This window comes from Macaca nemestrina, chromosome 3, assembly GCF_043159975.1.
Source record: "Macaca nemestrina isolate mMacNem1 chromosome 3, mMacNem.hap1, whole genome shotgun sequence".
NCBI classification, from domain to species: Eukaryota; Metazoa; Chordata; class Mammalia; order Primates; family Cercopithecidae; genus Macaca; species Macaca nemestrina.
The window spans coordinates 25,615,463-25,636,989 of record NC_092127.1 but is presented as its reverse complement, the minus strand read 5'-3'; the positions used below and the strand labels follow the sequence as shown (position 1 = coordinate 25,636,989).

The 21,527-nt window shown below is 34.8% G+C and overlaps 1 protein-coding gene across 16 annotated transcripts in view; it reads right to left on the bottom strand.

Moving 5' to 3' along the window:
- The window catches only part of MARCHF1 (membrane associated ring-CH-type finger 1), an 833,115-nt gene that overhangs the window by 486,513 nt on the left and 325,075 nt on the right, over positions 1 to 21,527 (bottom strand). For 9 of the 16 annotated variants that reach the window (XM_071092868.1, XM_071092866.1, XM_071092874.1 and 6 more), the window contains one exon: positions 2,542 to 2,575. The exons of the other annotated variants lie outside the window; for them this stretch is intronic. The gene's annotated coding sequence lies outside the window, so the exon portion shown is untranslated. The remainder of the gene's footprint in view (positions 1 to 2,541; positions 2,576 to 21,527) is intronic. 16 annotated transcript variants of the gene reach the window in all.

The following is a 21,527-nucleotide window of genomic DNA, read 5'->3' as shown; positions in this document are numbered from 1 at the left end:
AGGTCAACATGAAAGAAAAAATGTCTTAAAGGCAGCTAGAGAGAAGAGTCAGGTTACATACCAAGGGAATCCCCACCAGGCTAACAGCAGATCTCTCAACAGAAACCTTACAAGACAGAAGATATTGGTGGCCTATTTTCAGCATTCTTAAAGAAAAAAAAAAAATTACAGCCAAGAATTTTATATCCTGCCAAACTAAGTTTCATAAGTAAAGGAGAAATAAAATCTTTCTCAGACAAGCAAACACTAAAGGAATTCATTAAAACTAGACAAGCTTTACAAGAAGTCCTTAAGAGAATGCTCAATATAGACATGAAAGAATGACACATACTAACACAAAACACACTTAAGTACATACCCCACAGACACTAAAAGCAACTACATAATCAAGTCTACAAAACAACCAGCTAACAATAAGATGATAGGATCAAAATCTCTAATGTCAGTCCTAACCCTAAATGTAAATGGTCTAAATACCCCACTTAAAAGACAGAGTTGCATACTGGATAGTCAAGACCCACCCATCTTCTGTCTTCAACAGACCCATCTCACATGTAGTGATAACCACAGGCTCAAAGTAAAGGGATATAACAAGATCTACCATGCAAATGGAAAACAAAAGAACAGCAGGAGTCACTATTCTTATATCAGGTAAAATATATATTAAACCAACAGCAATTAAGTAGGACAAAGAAGGGCATTACATGATAAAGGCTACAATTCAACAAGAAGACTTAACTATACTAAATATATTTGCACCCACTGGAGCACCCATATTAAAAACAAAACAAACAAAAAGACAAACTCTTCTTAAAATATGAAAATACTTAGCCACAAAATAATAGTAAGAAATTTCAAGACTCCACGGATAGCATTACACAGTTAATTGAGGCAAAAAACTAACGAAAAAATTTTGGACTTAAATGTGACATTCAATCAATTGAACCTGATAGACATCTACAGAACAATCCACCCAAAGATCACAGAATATACATTCTTCTCATCTGCACACAGAACATATTCTTTAAAATGGACCACATATTGCCATAAAGCTAGGATCAATAAATTCAATAAAACAAAATCATACCAACCACACTCTCAGAACACAGTAAAATAAAAACAGAAATTACTATCAAGAAGGTCTCCCAAAACTACACAAGCACACAGAAATTAAACAACTTGCTTCTGAATAATTCCTGAATGACCAACAAAATTGAGGCAAAAAAAATTATTAGAAATTAATAAAATTTGGGACACAGCTTGCCAAAATTTCTGGGATGCAGATTAAGCATGTTAAGAGAAAAGTTTATAGCACTAAATTCTTTCATCAATAAGTTAGAAACAAAATAACAATCTAACTTTGCACCTCAAGAAACTAGAAAACAACAGCAAATCAACCAACCCCAAAGCTATATAAAAAAAAGGGAAGGAACTAAAATTAGAGAGGAACTGAATTAACTTGAGAGGCGAAAATTCATGCAAAACATCAGTGAAACCAAGAATTTGTTTCTCAAAAGAATAAGAAAGATTGATAGATTACTAGCTAGATTAACAAAGAAAAAAAGAATATTTAAATAAGTGCAATGAAAAATGGCAAGGACGGTATTACTCCCAATCCCACAGAAATATAAAAGATTATCAGAAACTATTATGAATAACTCTAGGCACAAAAATTAGAAAATATAGAGGATATGGATAAATTCCTGGAAAGACACAACCTCCCAAGATTGAACCAGGAAGAAGGTGAACCTGAAAAGAACAACAAGAAGTTCCAAAAATTGAATCAGCAATAAAAAGAAACCTAATAACAACAACAACAACAAAAAATCCCTGGTCAAGATGGATTCACAGCCAAATTCCACCGGATATATAAAGAAGACCTGGTACCAATTCTGCTGAAACTATTCCAAAAAAACTGAGAAGTAGGGGTTACTCCCTAACTCACCCTACAATGCCAGCATCAGCTTGATAACAAAGTCTGGCAGAGATACAATGAAAAAGAAAACTTCAGATCAATATCCCTGATGAATGTAGATTCATAATCCCTCAAGAAAATATTAGCAAACAAAACCCAGTGGCACATTGAAAAGTTAGTACACCACAATCAGGCAAGCTTGCTTCCTGGGATGCAAGACTTGTTCAACAAATACAAATAAATAAATGTTATTCACTACATAAACAGAATTAAAAGCAAAAATCATATAATCATCTCAATAGACACACAAAAAAAATCTTTCAATAAAATCCACCATCCCTTCATCATAAAAACCCTCAGCAGATTAGGCATCAAAGGAACTACTCAAAATAATAAGAGCCATCTATGGCAAACGAACAGCCAATCTCATACTGAGTGGACAAAAGCTGGAACCATTCTCCTCGAAAACTGGAATAAGACAAGGATGCCCAGTCTCACAAATACTATTCAACACAGTACTGGAGGTCCTAGCCAGAGCAATCAGGCAAGTGAAAGAAATAAAAGTCATTTAAATAGGAAAAAAAAAGTAGTAAGACTCTGTCTTCATAGATGATATGATTACATACCTAGAATACCTCCACAGTCTCTGCCCAAATGCTCCTAGAATAAAATAAATAACATCAGTAAAGTTTCAGGATACAAAATCAATGTACAAAAATCAGTACCATTTCTATACACTAATCATGCTCAAGCTGAGAGTCAAATCAAGAATATAATCCCATTTGCAATAGCCACGAAAAATGAAACACCTAGTAATATGTCTACAGGAAGTGAAAGATCTCTATAAAGAGAACTAAAAAACACTGCTGAAAGAAGCCAGAAATGACACAAATAAACAGGAAAACATTCCATCCTAATGGATTGGAAAAATCAATATTGTTAAAATGACCATACTGACCAAAGCAATTTAAGATTCAATGCTATTCCAATCACACTGCCAGCATCATTTTTCACAGAATCATACAAAAGTATTTAGAATTACATTTGTAAGCAAAAACAGAGCCCCAACAGTCAAAGCAATCCTAAGCATAAAGGACAAAGCTGGAGGCATCACAATACCTGTCTTTAAGCCTACAGTACCAAAACAGCATGCTACAGGTAAAAAAATAGATATATAGATCAATGGATCTATATCCACAGTAGAAAAACCCAGAAATAATCCTGCTCACCTACAACCATCTGATCTTCTACAAAGCTGACAAAACAAGCAATGGGAAATGATTCCTTATTTAATAAATGGTGCTGGGAAAACTGGCTAGCCATATGCAGAAGAATCAAACTGTACCCTTATCTTTTACCATATATAAAAATTAACTCAAGATGGATTAAAGATTTAAATGTAAGATGACAAATTATAAAAATCCTAGAAGAAAATCTAGGAAGTACCATTCTCAATATCAGCCTTGGCAAATAATATTTGGCTAAGTTCCCAAGAGCAATTGCAACAAAAACAAAAATTGGTAAGTGGGATCTATAAAGAGCTTCTGCACTACAAAATAAATTATCAACAGAGTAAACAGGCAACCTACAGAATGAGAGAAAATATTCACAAACTATGCATCTGACAAAGGTGAAATGTCCAGAATCCATAAAGAACTTATCAACAAGCAAAAATTAAATAATCTCACTAAAAAATGGGCAGAGAAGCTAAACAAACACTTCTTTAAAAAAAAAACATACAAGTGGCCAACGAACATGTGAGAAAATGCTCATCATTATTAGTCATCAGAGAAATGCAAGTTAAAACCACAATATCTCATACTAGTCAAAATGGCTATTATTAAAAAGCCAAAAATAATAGATGCTGGTTAGACTATGGAGAGAAGGGAATGCTTATGCAGTGTTGGTGGGAATGTCAATTAATTCAGCCACTGTAGAAAGCAGTTTGGAGATCTGTCAAAGAATTTAAAACAGAGCTACCATTTGACCTAGAATTCCCATTATTGGGTATATACCCAAAGGAAAATAAATCAGTCTTCCAAAAAGACACATGCACTTGTCTGTTCACCACAGTGCTATTCACAATAGCAAAGACATAGGATCAACCTTTATGCTCATCAGTGGTGGATTGGATAAAGAAATACTTCACATCCATAAAAATGGATGAAATCATATTCTTTTCAGCAACACGAATGCTGCTAGAGGCCAAAATCTTCATTGAGTTAATGAAGAAACAGGAAACCAAATACCACATGTTTTCATTTATAAATGACAGCTAAACAATGGTTACACATGGACGTAAAGATGGGAACAACAGACACTGCAAACTACTAGAAGGGGTGGGGAAACTAGGAGGGAGAATGGATTGAAAAACTTCCTGTTGGGTACTATGCTCACTACCTGGGTGATGTGATCCATACCCCTAACCTCAACATCATACAATATATCCATGTAACAAACTTGCACAGGTACCTCTTGAATCTAAAATAAAAGTTGAAATGAAAAAAAAAAAAAAAAAAAAAAAAAAAAAAAAAAAGAAAACTTTCTCAGTTTACGTTTAGCTATTATAAGCTACATTTACATTTAGCTTACAATAGTTACATTTCACATGTATCTACTAGCTACATTTCCAGTACTCAGTAGATACATGTGATAGTGATCATCTCACCACACACTGCAGAATGAATGGAGTATTTCTATTGTCTCAGAAAGTGTTGTTGAGCAGCCTCATTGTAAAAACAGTTTGTGGTCATACATACTTCAGTATAATAAGCCTTATTGAATTTTACCTTATTTGTATTGATTTGTAGTAACTTTACAAAGTGATATATTTATTTATTGTTGTTTAAATGTGATACTTGAGGTGATTTTCTTAGTATAATTTAGGATTTGTACATAGCAACCATTAATCTCCTATGAGAAACGCGTAAGAAATATCATGGTTGCAAATTCCATTTTTAAAATCTACTGATTTTATATTAGTCAGTTCACCCACTGCTATATAAAAAAATAACGGACACTTTGTAATTTATTTAAAAAAGAGGTTTGATTGGCCCACAGTTCCACAGGCTATACAGGAAGCACACAACGGCATCAGCTTCTGGGGAGGCCTCCAGGAACTTACAATTTTGGAAGAAGGCACACAGGAGTGAGGAGGTTCATATGGCCAGAGCAAGAGGGAGAGAGAGAGCAGGAAGGTGCTACACAATTTTAAATGACCAGATGTCACGAGAGCCCACTCATTGTCATGAAGATAGTACGAAGGGAGAAATCTGCCCCCATGATCCAATCACCCCCTACAGGCCCTACCTCCCACACTGGAATTACAATAACTCATGTGAGATTTGGGCAGGGAAACAGATCCACACCATATCAAGACTTAGTAAAACGCTTTATTTTTCACTGATGTGAGATTAAATATATATATATATACACACACACACATACACATACACACACACACACATATATACAGACATATATATGTCATTTTTAACTTTTTTTTCTTTTTCCTTTTTAAGATGCAGTTTTGCTCTGTCATTTTTAGTAGAGACAGGGTTTCACCATGTTGGCCAGGCTGGTCTCAAACTTCTGATCTCAGGTGATCCACCCGCCCTGGCCTCCCAAAATGCTGGCATTACAGGCGTGAACCATCACACTCAGCCCAGGATTTTAGCTTTTTAAACTTTGTATTCTATGAAGAAATTTTTGAATGCTTCCTTTCCCCTTTGGGGATTATATCATTCATAGATAATTTGCAAGTAAAAAATTGACAACAGTTAGTAACAAAAACACCAGATAAAGAGAAAACCAATTAGTGGACAGCTATATTTCTTGAAAAGCAATATGTAATGAATACATATCTGTAAATGTTTCTTCTATTTATAAATAATATTTATCAATACTTTAAATCATCATTTACAAAGGGTTCATATATTTAAAATTTTGATAAGAATATAATTTTAGTATAAAATCATAATAAATAAAAACATTTTATAAAACAAAGAGAGTTAAAAACACCAAAAGATGTCTTTTTTGGAAAAAAATAAAATATAGCTTAATATTTTAAAAATTTAGAAAAATAACTCATATACCATTTCCATTGTCTTTTAAAATTCAAAAATGAAGAAGCATTTTTAATATTCTTCTTAAAAATGAAGTTTAACCTTATCATAAATTCTGTCAGGACAGATGAAAAGCTACTCTAAAAAGATAACCTTAGATAATAATTTGCTATCCACTTTAGCATTCTGCTTCAAGATCAAACTCATTGTTCATATGAATATTTTCTGTGAAAGATTTACCTTAACACAAAAGATTCACTCTAACCATAAATGACATATATGAGGGTGATCACTTTTAATAACAATAAAACAACTTTGTGCTATATCTACAGAATGTCCAGAATGTTATTAGGCACTGTCAGGTATGCAGGAAGCACTGAGGAAATAGCTTTGTGGCAGAGTTAAGACTTATAAAACAGGTTCTATTTAGCAATTAGAATAATACAATATCACACATAAATGTGTGACATAGATAATAACTTCAACATAATGTTCAGCATGAATGAATCAGTATATTTTGGGGAGGAAATTTTTATTGGGAAGGTGAGATTAGAGTGGTGGATTGAAAATGCACAGGAGTTCATTCATGATTTGGCTCTCTGCTTGTCTATTGTTGGTGTATAGGAATGCTTGTGATTTTTGCACATTGATTTTGTATCCTGAGACTGCTGAAGTTGCTTATCAGCTTAAGGAGTGGGCTGAGATGATGGGGTTTTCTAAATATACAATCATGTCATCTGCAAACAGAGACAATTTGACTTCCTCTTTTCCTATCTGAATACCTCTTATTTCATTCTCTTGCCTGATTGCCCTGGCCAGAACTTTCAATGCTATGCTGAATAGGAGTGATGAGAGAAGGCATCTTTATTTTCTGCCAGTTTTCAAAGGAAATGCTTCAAGCTTTTGCCCATTTGGTATGATATTGGCTGTGAGATTGTCATAGACAGCTCTTATCATTTTGAAATATGTTCCAGGAATACCTATTTTATTGACAGCTTTTAGCATGAAGGGATATTGAATGTTATCAAAGGTCTTTTCTGCACCTATTGAGATAATGATATGATTTTTGTCATTGCTTCTGTTTATGTGATGGATTATGTCTATTGATTTGCTTGCACTGAACCAGCCTTGCATCCCAGAGATGAAGCCAACTTGATCGTGGTGGATAAGCTTTTTGATGTGCTGCTGGATTCGGTTTGCCAGTATTTTATTGAGGATTTTTGCATCGATGTTCATCAGCGATATTGGTCTAAAATTCTCTTTTTTTGTTGTGTCTCTGCCAGGTTTTGGTATCATGATGATGCTGGCCTCATAAAATGAGTTAGATAGGAGCCCTTCCTTTTCAATTGTTTGGAAAAATTTCAGAAGGAATGGTACCAGCTCCTCTTTGAAACTCTGGTAGAATGTGACTGTGAATCCACCTGGTCTTGGGTTGTTTTTGGTTGGTAGGCTATTTAGTGCCTTAATTTCAGAACTTTTTATTGGACTATTCAGGAACTCAACTTCTTCCCTGTTTAGTCTTGGGAAGGTATATGTGTCCAGAAATTTATCCAGTTCTTCTAGATTTTCTAGTTTATTTGCATAGTGGTGTTTATTGTATTCTCTGATGGTAGTGTGTATTTCTGTGAGGTCAGTGGTGATATCCCCTTTATCATTTCTTATTGTGTCTATTTGATTCTTCTCTCTTTTCTTCTTTATTAGTCTAGCTAGTGAAGTATCTATTATATTATTTTTTTCAAAAAACCAGCTCCTGGATTGATTGATTTTTGAAGAGTTTTTTGTGTTACTACCTCCTTCATTTCCACTCTGATCTTAGTTATTTCTTGTCTACAGCTAGGTTTTAGATTTCCTTGCCCTTGCTTCTCTAGTTCTTTTAATTGTGATGTTAGGGTGTCAATGTGAGATCTTTATAGCTTTCTGATGTGGGCATTTAGTGCTATAAATTTTCCACTTAATACAGCTTTAGCTGTCTCCCAGAGATTCTGGTATGTTGTCTCTTTGATTCATTGATTTCAAAGAACTTCTTGATTTCTGCCTTAATTTCATTATTTACCCAGGAGTCATTCAGAAACATGTTGTTCAATTTCCATATAGTTGTGTGGTTTTGAGTGAGTTTCTTAATCCTGAGTTCTAATTTGATTGCAATGTGGTCTGAGAGACTGTTTTTAGGATTTCAGTTCTTTTGTATTTGCTGAGGAGTGTTTTATTTCCAATTATGTGGTTGGTTTTAGAGTGTCATGTGGCACAGAGAATAACTACTTTAAATTTATATGGGACCGAAAAAGAGCCTGCAAAGCCAAGACAATCCTAAGCAAAAAGAACAAAGCTTGAGGCATCTTGCTACCTGACTTCAAACTATGCTACAAGGCTCTAGTAATGAAAACAGCATGGTACTGGTACCAAAACAGACACATAGACCAATGCAACAGAACAGAGATCTCAGAAATAACACCACACATCTACAACCATCTGATCTTCAACATACCTGACAAAAACAAGCAATGGGGAAATGATTCCCTATTTAATAAATGATGCTGAAGTCATTTGAACCCGGGAGGCGGAGGTTGCAATGAGCTGAGATCGTGCCACTGCACTCCAGCCTGGGTGACAAAGCAAGACTCCATTTCAAAAAAAAAAAAAAAAAAAAAAAAAGGTGCTGGGAAAACTGGCTAGTCATATGCAGAAAACTGAAACTGGACCCCTTCCTCATACTTTATACAAAAATTAACCCAAAATGGATTAAAGACTTAAATGTAAAACCCAAAACCATAAAAACGCCAGAAGAAAACCTAGGCAATATCATTCAAGACATAGGCATGGGCAAAGCTTTTATGAAGAAATCACTTAAAGCAATTGCAACAAAAGCCAAAACTGACAAATGGGATCTAATTAAACTAAAGAGCTTCTGCGCAGCAAAAGAAACTATCATCAGACCTAACAGACTACCTAAGGAATGGGAGGAAATTTTTGCAATCTATCCATCTGACAAAGGTTTAACATCCAGAATTTACAAGGAACTTAAAGAAATTTACACAAAAAAACAAACAATCCCATCAAAAAGTAGGCAAAGTATATGAACAGGCACTTCTCAAAATACATTTATGCAGCCAACAAACATATGAAAAAAAGCTCAACATCACTGGTCATTAGAGAAATGCAAATCAAAACCACAATGAGATACCATCTCATGCCAGTCATAAGGGCAATTATTAAAAAGTCAAAAGACAACAGATGCTGGTGAGGCTGTAGAGAAATAGTAACACTTTTACACTGTTGGTGGGAATGTAAGTTAGTTCAACCATTGTGGAAGACATTGTGATGATTTCCTAAGGATCAAGAATCAGAAATACCATTTGACCCAGTGATCTCATTACTGACCCAAAGGAATATAAATCATTCTATTATCAAGATACATGCATGCATATGTTTTCTGCAGCACTATTCACAATAGGAAAGGCATGGAACCAACACAAATGCCCATCAATGATAGGCCGGATAAAGAAAATGTGATACACACACACACGCACACACACACACACACACACACACACACACACCATGGAATACTGTGCAGCCACACAGCCACAAAAAGGAATGAGATCATGTGCTTTGCAGGGACACGAATGAAGCTGGAAGCCATCATCCTCAGGAAACTAACATGGGAACAGAAAACCAAACACCACGTGTTCTCGCTCATAAGTGGAAGTTGAACGATGAAAACACATGGACACAGGGAGGGGAACAACACTCGCTGGGGCCAGTTGGCAAGGCCTCTGAGGAAAGGGAATGCTTACACGCAGTTGGTGGGAATGTATATTAGTACAATCTCTATGGAAAACAGTATGGAGATTGCTCAAAGAACTAAAAATGTAACCATCATTCAACTCAGCAATCCCACTACTAGGTATGTACTCAAAGGAAAATAAATCATTATGTCAAAAAGATACATGCAACTTTATTGGAGCATTTATGATTTCAAATTTTGATTAGGGATGTTCAACCTGTAATTGTCACTATTTTCACTCAAAAGATGAGCAAATAATATACATACATACATACATATATATATATATATAATGACTACCTGAGCAAATTATATACACACATATACATATAATGATTACCTGATAATAGCTTTATTATTTAGATTTTGGAAATAACAGTTCGTTATAGTAAATATCATGTAACACAAAAAAAACTTTATTTTAAAAAAGAAAAATGGCATAGCCCAATATGTGTTTTCTTAATTTTACTTTACCAAGCATTTTGTATGTAGTATTTTTTACTTCTCTAAGTGACTCTGTCATTAGCCCGGTGTTACAGAAAGGATGTTAAAAATCAGACGAAATTTTTACTTTTATGAAGTTTCTCAGATGATAGACAATAAAGCTGGGATTCCCCTACAGGTCTCTTGCTCTCAAATCCAGAGAATTTAAGAAAAAAACGTGTTATAAATTGACTTCCACAAATATACTGCTAGACACATGTAATGTATCACATTATAAAGGAGATATCAAAGAGAAAATGCCACTAATATCCATTACTTTTAAACATGTGGATATATTTTCATATTTTAATTAACATTTTTGACCAATGAAAATTTACTTATATAATTTTTATATATTACTTGAACACATAACATTTTATGTCTAATCAAAGAGTTTTATATATCTTAGTGAAATCATATGTTTAAAAGCTTTTCCAATGTTGTTCTAAATGTCTTCAGAAACATAACATTACTGTATACCCATAGTAACAAAATAATTCAGTGACAACCAGGTAATCATGAATTAAATCTGTAATTCCTCTGTAGATTAGTTATGTTTTTCATAAATAAAATTTAAGGGGTTCTCCATAGGTTTGAAAGAATCACAGTCACTACCCAAACCCTAATTATGAAATTAAAAAGCCAGTTCTTTGGATTATCTCAGTGAATCAACAACTTCTTATAGCATTTAGGAAAAAAAAAAAAACTACGTACACTTTTCAGTGTAAAGTATACACATATTCCTTATATAGTGTATTGTCTCTCTTCTTTTTCATTGATTAGAAACTCATGCTTAAACCTTTTACAGAAGAAAATATTTGTATTTTCATGTAAGTAAACTACCAGAGATAAAGAATACAAGAACAAAATCAGAAACAAAAAATAGAACCATTGACACAGGCAAAAAAATAAATGTTTTTAATGAGGGTACTAAAATCAAACATAGTAGATTTCCTGGTTCCAAGTAAACTTTACATGGATTAAAAACAAACTTAAACCATATCTAATTAATAGTATTTTGACCGGGTGCAGTGGCTCACGCCTGTAATCCCAGCACTTTGGGAGGTCGAGGAGGGTGGAACACCTGAGGTCAGGAGTTCTAGACCAGCCTGGCCAATATGGTGAAACCTCGTCTATATTAAAACTAAAACTAAAAAAAAAAAAAAAAAAAAAAATATTAGCCAGGCATGGTGTTGTACACCTGTAATACCAGCTACTCAGGATGCTGAGGCAGGATAATTGATTGAACATGGGAGGCAGGGGTAGCAGTGAGTCATGACTGTGCCACTGCACTCCAGCCTGGGTGACAGAATGAGACTCCGTCTCAAAAAAAAAAAAAAATTTTTTTTGATTAACAAAAAAGGGGTTGCTAAAAATGAGTGTGTGAAATGCTATACGTTTTAGTTTGATTTAACAGTAATGAAGTTCTGGGAGTGTAGACATCTACCTCACCCATAAGTAATCCCCTTTAATTATGGTTTCTAAACAATTTATCAGAAACCAATGGCTTATTGACATCTTTTTCTATACTACAATTGGAGATAGAGATTGAATAACTGAAGCAAGCTGCTAGGAGGATCTATGTTTTATGACACAAACAGATAAAGAAAAGTGACTACTGTAATTGAGTTGGGAAGCTGTAAAACTAACCTATAGAATTATCCTCTAGTGATTCAAATGCTGTCTGCAAATATGTGAAATATAAATATGTGGAATACAAAAATTGATGTTTTACTTGTAATAAAAATTCAAGGTCTGCAAGAATGAAAATGCACACAATTTGCTTTGTTGTATTTTCAAGTGTTGTTTAAAAGATAAAAGAAAATACAATATATTTATTTTTATTTAATAATTCTCAACATGTGATGCAATTACAGATAATTCATGAAAAAGCTAGACTAATGGTAAAGAGATAAAAATGTTCCACCTCAGTGATCCGAGAACACAAATTAAAATCTGAATGTCATACCACCACATACTCAATAAAAGGGCTAGAATTTAAAAGGCTGTTGGTGAGAATATGGAACAAGGAAAACATTCATACATTTCTGTGGTGGGGGCAAAAAAAAAGGCATTATCTAATGGTGAATATATGCATACCAAATGACTCAGTATTTTTATCTCTAGTAAACAGATATCTCAGACCAGCGTGTCAGCAATAAGTTGATTATAAGTGATTAGATTTCGGATATATTTAAAGATACAGACAACAGGATTTCATTATTAATTTAATATCAGGGGAATGAGAAAAGAGCAAAACATCATTCTAAGATTTGGGACTTGAACAACTGGACAGATGATATGTTCATCTAAGATAGTGAAGGGTACAGGTTGAGCAGTTCTGAGGGTGGAAAAGACGTGTTGAATTTATGATGTCTATTGGATATTCAAGCAGAGATGCTCGGTAGGCTGTTGGATATGCAAGTCTGAATTCAGAAGAGGGGTTTGGGCTGGAGATGGAGATTTGGAGATGTTGGCATATAGGTGATATTTAAAGTCATGCCACTAGCTTAGGTCATCAAGGAAGCAGATGTAATTAGAGACAAAAAGTGATGAAAATCAATCTCTGATTACAATTATAGTTAATGTTAAGAAGTATGAATATATTACAAAAATGAAAAGGTGAACTGATAAGCAATATATTTTAGTCACCTTCCAACTACTATTTTGGATCTCTTTACCAGCAGCCATAGATAAAATAAATTTCCATAAATTCATACTCATATAAATAAATGATTAACCAAACTAATAAATGAGGAAGATGATCAAATCTCTTATGCAGGAAAATTCTAAGTAATTTTTGCAGAAACTCCACCCTCAAAGAGATGGAGCATTATATACCACTCTTTAAGTGTGGGCTGTGCTTGGTGACTTCAATCCAATGAGTACCGTATGTAAATGGGTACTTTACATTGGAAGAGTCTGAAAAACACTATCTCCAGCCGGATGATCAAGGTCAACATCAATAGTGATATGTCATGTTGATAGTATGTACCCTTGATGTGATGTGATGACAATAACCGATACTTGCAACAACTTTAATGACTCTTCATAGAACAACACTGTGTGAACAAAAGTCAATCCCCAAAAGTTACATATTGCATGATTCCATTTATATAATATTCTTGAAGTGATGAAATTCCTGAAGTGGAGAAAAATGAGTTATTGTCAGGGTTTAAGGAGGGGATGGTGGTGGGAAAGAAATGGGTGTGGCCATGAAACTGCACTATGAGGGAGCTTTGTTGTGATGCAAATGTTCTGTGTCTTGATGGTATCAATGTCAATATCATGGTTGTGATATGGTACTAGAGTTTGCAATATGTTACCATTGCAGCTGCGTAAAGAGTATACTGGATCACTCTGTACATTTTCTTACAACTGCATGCAAATTCACAATTATCTTAAACTAAAGCTTAATTAAAAAATAAAATATAAACAGAAATCTAACCTCATGAACTACCTTATTAAAATTTGTGCAGGTGCTCTATAGGCTAGAGGTGTATATCCCATGGGTAGTCCATGGTCCTCTTTTTCTTCCAAGACCAATAGAATATAGTCTATCCCTTGTAAACTTTGAGTGTGGACTGACTGTATTTGGCAAATTCCAACTGATCTCTTTATGTCTGTCTTATATCCACTGTGTCAGCTCCATCCTATGTCTAGAGAACTATGTGCTAATTTATAAGTGGTACATTTATTAATACCATAATTGATTTTATGTTACAAATAATTTCTTATGATCTGAGATTATTAAACCTTACTTTTATTACCAAATTTATTATCTTCCATTATAAGGTTTCAAGTGGAACCCTCTCAATAATTTATATAATTGATGATGAATAATCAAATACAAAATAAAAGGAAAATAAAATGTGATGACAGGAGACCATAAAGCTGAATAAGATAAACACTTAAAGAAAACTCATTAATTTAATGCATATTTTCAAGAGTGTGGTCAATATAAGCTTCTAAAATATGAAATTTGGGCCGGGCGCGGTGGCTCAAGCCTGTAATCCCAGCACTTTGGGAGGCCGAGATGGGCGGATCATGAGGTCAGGAGATCGAGACCATCCTGGCTAATACGGTGAAACCCCGTCTCTACTAAAAAATACAAAAAACTAGCCGGGCGAAGTGGCGGGTGCCTGTAGTCCCAGCTACTCGGGAGGCTGAGGCAGGAGAATGGCGTGAACCCGAGAGGAGGAGCTTGCAGTGAGCTGAGATCCGGCCACTGCACTCCAGCCTGGGTGACAGAGCAAGACTCCGTCTCAAAAAAAAAAAAAAAAAAAAAAAAAAAAAAATATATGAAATTTGAACATGTAGAACCAATACATGCACCCACGTGTGTAATAGATTAGAGAGTAAAATAATCCATTAGTACCTAGTTCCTAATTTGGAGAAATGAAAAAAGCTCTATATATTTGTTTCACTTTTAAAATTCCACATGCAGTAACATTTACTAATCCAGTTTTTAAAGATGTTTCAAAAACAATAATAGGAACCACAGGCTTGGTGTAGAACTTGACTCTCCTTGTGGAACTGCTTGCCTCAGAGTAGCAACATATATTGATTTTGACACCCCAATAAAGTTACACAGAAAGAACTTGGGTTGAAATTGCATTTTCCATGTAACAGTAGAAACCTATGCAACAAAATTAAGTGAAAAGTGTCCATGTCCTTAATTCAAGGAATCCTTTCTATGTGCTATCACCACCACTGCCACAAGGCTCATGCAATTACAGTTAAAAACAAAATGTCTCACCCTTTCCAGGTTATACTGTCCAAGGGACCTGTTCACTGGAATTTGCATTATCAGGAAGAACTGTGAAGAGAAGGCACTCTGAGGTATGAAATTTCATCCATTATTCACTAGAAAAACATAATCTTTTTCTTAAGACATTGTATCTCTCCACATACAGATTTAAAAAAAAAAAAAGCATAGACATGTCAACTTTCTATTGTAGTACAATGCTGCTTGACAATAGAGTTTTATGAAATAATAAATGAATACTTTGAGAATTCTTGAAGTGGTTTCAGAAAATGAAAGTGGTCTTTACTGGAGATCATTAGAATAGGTAGATTTTTACCATGCTGAGTACTTATAAACATCAGTTCTACCTTGTAACATTTCACACTTACAGAAACAACCAACTAAAATAGTCCAAGAAAATGCATATTCATCTTGGATAAAATACATTTCACCTCATGAAATTTCATGTATATATAAACTACATATGCTTGCATATATAATATACAACTCTAATTTATATATGTAAGTATAATTTATATATACAAATTATATATTAGTATATATAATTTATATACAAAGTATATATATGCATATATACACATATATAAGTATATTTTTAATTATATAAAGATATTTTAAAAATATTTTATATCCATACTTTTATATAAACATATAACTATATAAATATATGAATATATATTATATAATCTATATATATTTATACCATATGTACACATGTATATACTTATATATAAGTGTATGTAATTATATATACACTTGTGTGTATATAGACACAAGTATCTATAAGTACATATACTTATAAATAAGTATGTATAAATACTTACATAAGTATAATACTTATATACTTAGTTCTTATACTTACTACTTAAATACTTATAAATTCTATATAAGTATTTCTATATAAATTTATATATAAGTATATATACTTGTATATGTAAATATACAGGTATATCCTTGTATATTTATATATATTTATAAATGTATACAAAATCATAGATATAAAAATATTTTTAAAATATATAGAATTTAAAAAATTAAAGTGTTTTTGAATTTTGAATTAAAAAATAGGCTTCTGAAAGGACATGAATGTGTGTTGATGGTAATAAGTAGATTTTTGGAAGGCATGCAGGATAAATATATCTTAAACATAAACATAGCTTTAGATTTTGCACTAAATATATACATGGCAATGTTTTCCTGTTTCTTCCTTAATATTCAAAATAAAATTTTGTTCAACACCAGCAAATGTTTGTTGTTACTTACTTTGTTTCTGTATTTAAAAGAGTATCTTTATTTTGTGCTTGGAGAGCTTCCAGTATAAAAATCAAATTTAGAAAATAAGGTTGGCCATTTTCTAAGCTACAGATTATAGAATATACTGTGAAATTATGAATTGTTTAATCTAATATAAATCCCATGTTTTATGCTGAAAAGCTACTGAGCTAAAACTGTGTGCATATTTTAGTGAAATGTATGTTCACTACTACCTTTCCTGAATGTGTGTAACTTTACTAGCTCTCGGATAATACACTCAATTTAAATTCTTATATGTAATTATAAAGACAGTTTTAATGGAATCATAATATAACAAAACTGTTACCACATACTGCATTATGAAACTGAAGCCAACCAACCCCACCTCTTAGTATATGGCAAACATATCTAGATATTTGTCACTTAAGCAGATCGAGAATTGCATGGCATGAACAAACAAAATATTTTTTATAGGTCAACAAGAATATTTAGCTATGGAGCTGAGAGGCCTATCCTACTCACCAGAACTTCCATACCCTATCAGTTTCTATCAGAAGTATCTCCCTCTTTCAACCACCATAGCACTATATTTAGACTTTTTATTATGGCATTAGCATTTCTTTCAGAAATCATTGTCCTATCTCAAACAGCCTAGAAGCTCTTTGTGGATAAGATTCACACCTTCCTCATTAATTGATCTACCCAAAATACTAACGTAGTGATTCCTTGGTGATGATGTACCCTGAGCAATTATTTGTTGAGAGGATGAAGACATTAATTACAGAGCCAAATCAGTACCTATCTTATAACAAAAACCATTATATTTTAGATGAAAATATTTAAATGCATGTTAGCTTCCATTCCCCCAATTAGTTAGAGCTGTAGTTCTTAATGTGTGGTTCTAGCACCAGTAGCCTCAACATCAATGGGAAAATAATTATAAATGCTAACTGTTGTGCCCCACCATAGATATGCCCAATCAGAAACTCTGCAGGTAAGGCCTAGAAATCTGTTTGCAGAAAACCTCCTTATGATTCTGATGTAGGGTGCTTGAGAAGCATTGATCTAAAGATGCATGGTATGCTTATAATCTTTCATTTGCTCTTATCTTTGTAGCTATCATCGAACACTAAGTAATCTCATTTCTTAAAATTACCATGAGTATTTTAGGGGAAAAATGATCCCTTATTTAAATGATCAATCCAGACTTGGAAAAGGACACTCGCTTTTCCCTATTCACATTAGTTATAATGCCACTTATTGTCCCAGCTCCCAAGAAATGCCAATACTGTTACAAAATGCCATTGCCAACAATATTCAATTTATTTCTCTATATTAATATTATTTTCTAAAAGACTGAATATGTTTACCATTGTCTTTTATCTTTTGTCCTCAGAAGCTGCTCATCCTGGGCCAGGATCCAAGAATGAGACCTCTCCAGCTTGAGTCTCTCCAGGCTGAACAAGTAGGGATTCATTTCTGTATTAGTCTGTTCTCACACTGGTATAAAGAATTACTTGACACTATGTAATTTACGGAAAAAAGAGGTTTAACTGACTTACAGTTCCATAGGCTTAACAGGAAGCATAATTAGGAGACCTCAAGAAACATACAGTCATGGTGCAAGGGAAAGGGAAAGAAAGCACCTTCTCATGGCAGCAAAAGGGAGAGACAGCAAAGAGGGGGAGGTGCCACAAAGTTTTACACAAACAGATCTCATAAGAATGCACTCACTATCATGAGAACAGCATGGGGAAAATCCCCGCTATGATCCAATCACCTCCCACTAAGCCCCTTCTCCAATTCAACGTGAGATTTAGGAGGGGACACAAATCCAAGCCATATATTCTACCCCTGACCCCTCCAAAATCTCATGTCTTCCTCACATTGCAAAATACAATTATACTTGTCAACAGTCCCCAGTCTTAATTCATTTCAGCATTAACTCAAAAGTCCCAAGTCCAAAGTCTCATCTAAGACAAGGTAATTCTCTTCTACCTATAAACCTGTAAAATCAAAAACTAGTTAGTTACTTCCAAGATACAAGGGGGCACAGGCATTGGGTGAATACTCCCATTTCAAATGGCAGAAATTGTCCAAAACAGAGGGTTACAGGTCCCCTGCAAGTCCAAAACCCAGCAGGGCAGTCATTCACTATTAAAGTTCCAAAACAATTTCCTTTGACTCTGTTTCTCACATCCAAGGCATGCCAATGCAAGGAAGGGGCTCCTAAGGCCTTGAGAAGCTCTGCTCCCATAGCTCTGTAAGGTACAGTCCCTGTGGCTGTTTTCATGGGCTGGCCTTGAGTGTCAGTGCTTTTCCAGGCAAGTGGTGCAAGCTGTCAATGGATCTACCTTTCTGGGGTGTGGAGGATGATGGCCCTCTTCTCAAAGCTTGAGCAGACAGTGCCCCAGTAGGGACTCTGTTGGGGGCTCCAACACCATATTTGCCCTCCATGCTGTCATAGTAAAGGTTCTCCATGAGGGTTCCATCCCTACAGCAGACTTCTGCCTGGATATCCGGGCATTTCCATACATCCTCTGAAATCTAAGTGGAGGTTCCAAAACCTAAACTCTTGCCTTATGTGCACTTGCAGGCCCAATACCACAAGGAAGCTGCCAAGGCTTGGGACTTGCAGCCTCTGAAGAAATGGCCCAAACTGTACCTTTACCACTTTTATCCACAACTGGAGCTGGAGGAGCTGCGACAAAGCAGGACAACATGTCCTGAGGCTGAACAGAGCAGCTGGGCCCTCGGCCTGGTCCACAAACCATTTTTCCTTCCTAGGTCTCTAAATCTGTGATGAGAGGGGCTGCTGTGAAGGTCCTTGAATTCCCTGGAGACATTTTCCCCATTGTCTTGGCTATTAACATGTAGGTCTTTGTCACTTATGCAAATTTCTACAACCAGTTTGAATATCTCCCCAGAAAATGGCCACATGGTCAGGCCACAAATTTTCCAAACTTTTATGCTCCCCTTCCCTTTTAAAAATAAGTTCCAATTTCACAGATTTCTAGGGCAGGAGCCAGTCTCTTTGCTAAAGCATAACAAGAGTCACCTTTACTCCAGTTCCCAATAAGTTGCTCATCTCCATCTGAGACTACCTCAGCCTGCACTTCATTGTCCATATCACTATCAGTATTTTGCTCAAAAATATTCAACAACTCTCCAGGAAGTTGCAAACCTCCCCACATATTCCTGTATTCATCTGAGCCTTCCAAGCTGTTTCAAACTCTGCCTGTTACCCAGTTGCAAAGTTGCTTCCACATTTTCAGGTATCTTTATAGCTGTGCCCCACACATAGTACCAATTTTCTGTATTAGTCTGCTCTCACACTGCTATAAAGACTCAGTAAAAGTGGTTTTGACTCACAGTTCCACAGGCTAAACAGTAAGCATAATTAGGAGGCCTTACAAACCATGGCAGAAGATCAAAGGGGAAGATAGCATGTCCTCATATGGTGGCAGGAGAGACAGAGAGAACGAAGGGGGAAGTGCCACAAACTTTTAAACAACCATATTTAAACTCACCCATTATCACAAGAGCAAAGGGGAAATCCGCCCCCCATGATCCAATTACCTCTTACCAGGCCCTTCTTCTAATTTGACATGAGATTTGGGTGTGTACACAAATCCAAACCATATCAGTATCATAATTAAATCATTCCAGGGGAGAAGTTTGACTTTGAGGGAGTAGGTGGTGGATGACTGGAATTAATCCTAAGAACCTCAGTACTTGCTTTCTATCTCTCTCAAGTCATCCTATCATGACACTACATATAGTGAGTCGATAGTGTTTATATATATGTGTGGACACTATAGACTCTCTAGTCTAAAGGCACTATAGATTCTCTACATAAGGACACTATATATGGACACTATAGACTCTCTCTATATATCTATATATATAGACATTTCTCTCCCCCAGTTCTAAAATAACTACCATGGTGTCATCTGCTAGAAGCAGACAGGTGATGTAACTGAGACTCTAAGGCTCAGTAAACATAAGAAAGATTATATTTCCAGTAACTCAGAACAATCAAAATTGGAGTAAGAACCTTCTAAGAGTTTTGGGGACAATGAAACTAATGTAGATCTGGTTAGATATATTAAAAGTCATACAACTATACATTAGAAGAAAAAATCAATACTATGGCACAATAACTAAAAAAATTAAGATATTTCTAAAATCTCAAACAAAAAAACAAAAAATTAACAACAATAAAAAGGGCCCTCTAAAAATTTTAAACTTTCTAAATAAGTATAAATTTCATTCATTTTAAATGAACATTTTATGGCCAGGCATGGTAGCTCACGTCTGTAACACTTGCACTTTGGTAGGATGAAGTGGATGGCTCACTTGAGGTCAGGAGTTTGAGACCAGCCTGGCCAAAATGGTGAAACCCTGTCTCTACCAAAAATACAAAACTTAGCTGGGCATGGTGGCAGTTGCCTGTAATCCCACCTACTTGGGAGGCTGAGGCAGGAGAATCACTTGAACCTGGGAGGTAGTGGTTGCAGTGAGCCAAGATTGTGACACTGCACTCCAGCCTGGACGACAGAGTGAGACTCCATCTTAAAATAAATAAATAAATAAATAAAACAGTTTTTAAACTAAATTTTAAGGACTATGTGCTTCAGGTTTAGTTTAGCTTAGGTTTTTGTTTGTTTGTTTATTGGAGAAATCATGGCAATATAGTCAGGAAATTATTCTGGCTTAGTAAAAAAAAAATAGCAAAATATACTGTTATAATAGAAAAAACAAACTGGTCATGTAATACACTTCCTCCTCCTGATTTTCTTCTGGCATTCTCACCTCAAACAAATGCATCTCAAAATGCCTTTAACTATTTAATAGCTACATAAGGACAAGGATATAATTTATTTCAGTTTTTATATATAGCAAGATACCTAAAAATATGATGTCAAGAACTGCAGAAGATCTGAGATTTTACCCTGTTCTCAAGCAAATAAGTTAGCCTGCTGTCAGTTCATGGAAGCTGGCAGAAGACACAAGATTCCTAAATCAGAAGCAAAAGAGTTTCTTACTCATAGCAATAAGAGTAGCCTGAGTAGGATCATTTTCTTACTTCAATTCTCTAATTTCTAAATTAAAGCCCCAGTTTCCATAGAGCGAAGCAATATGAGACAGGTGATAGCTGGGCATGCAGTGGGTTGCATTATGAGAGGAACTTCAAGCTTAATATCAAATGTTTGGTAATGGGTCTTTGCCCAAGAGGGACATATTATCTTTATCCTA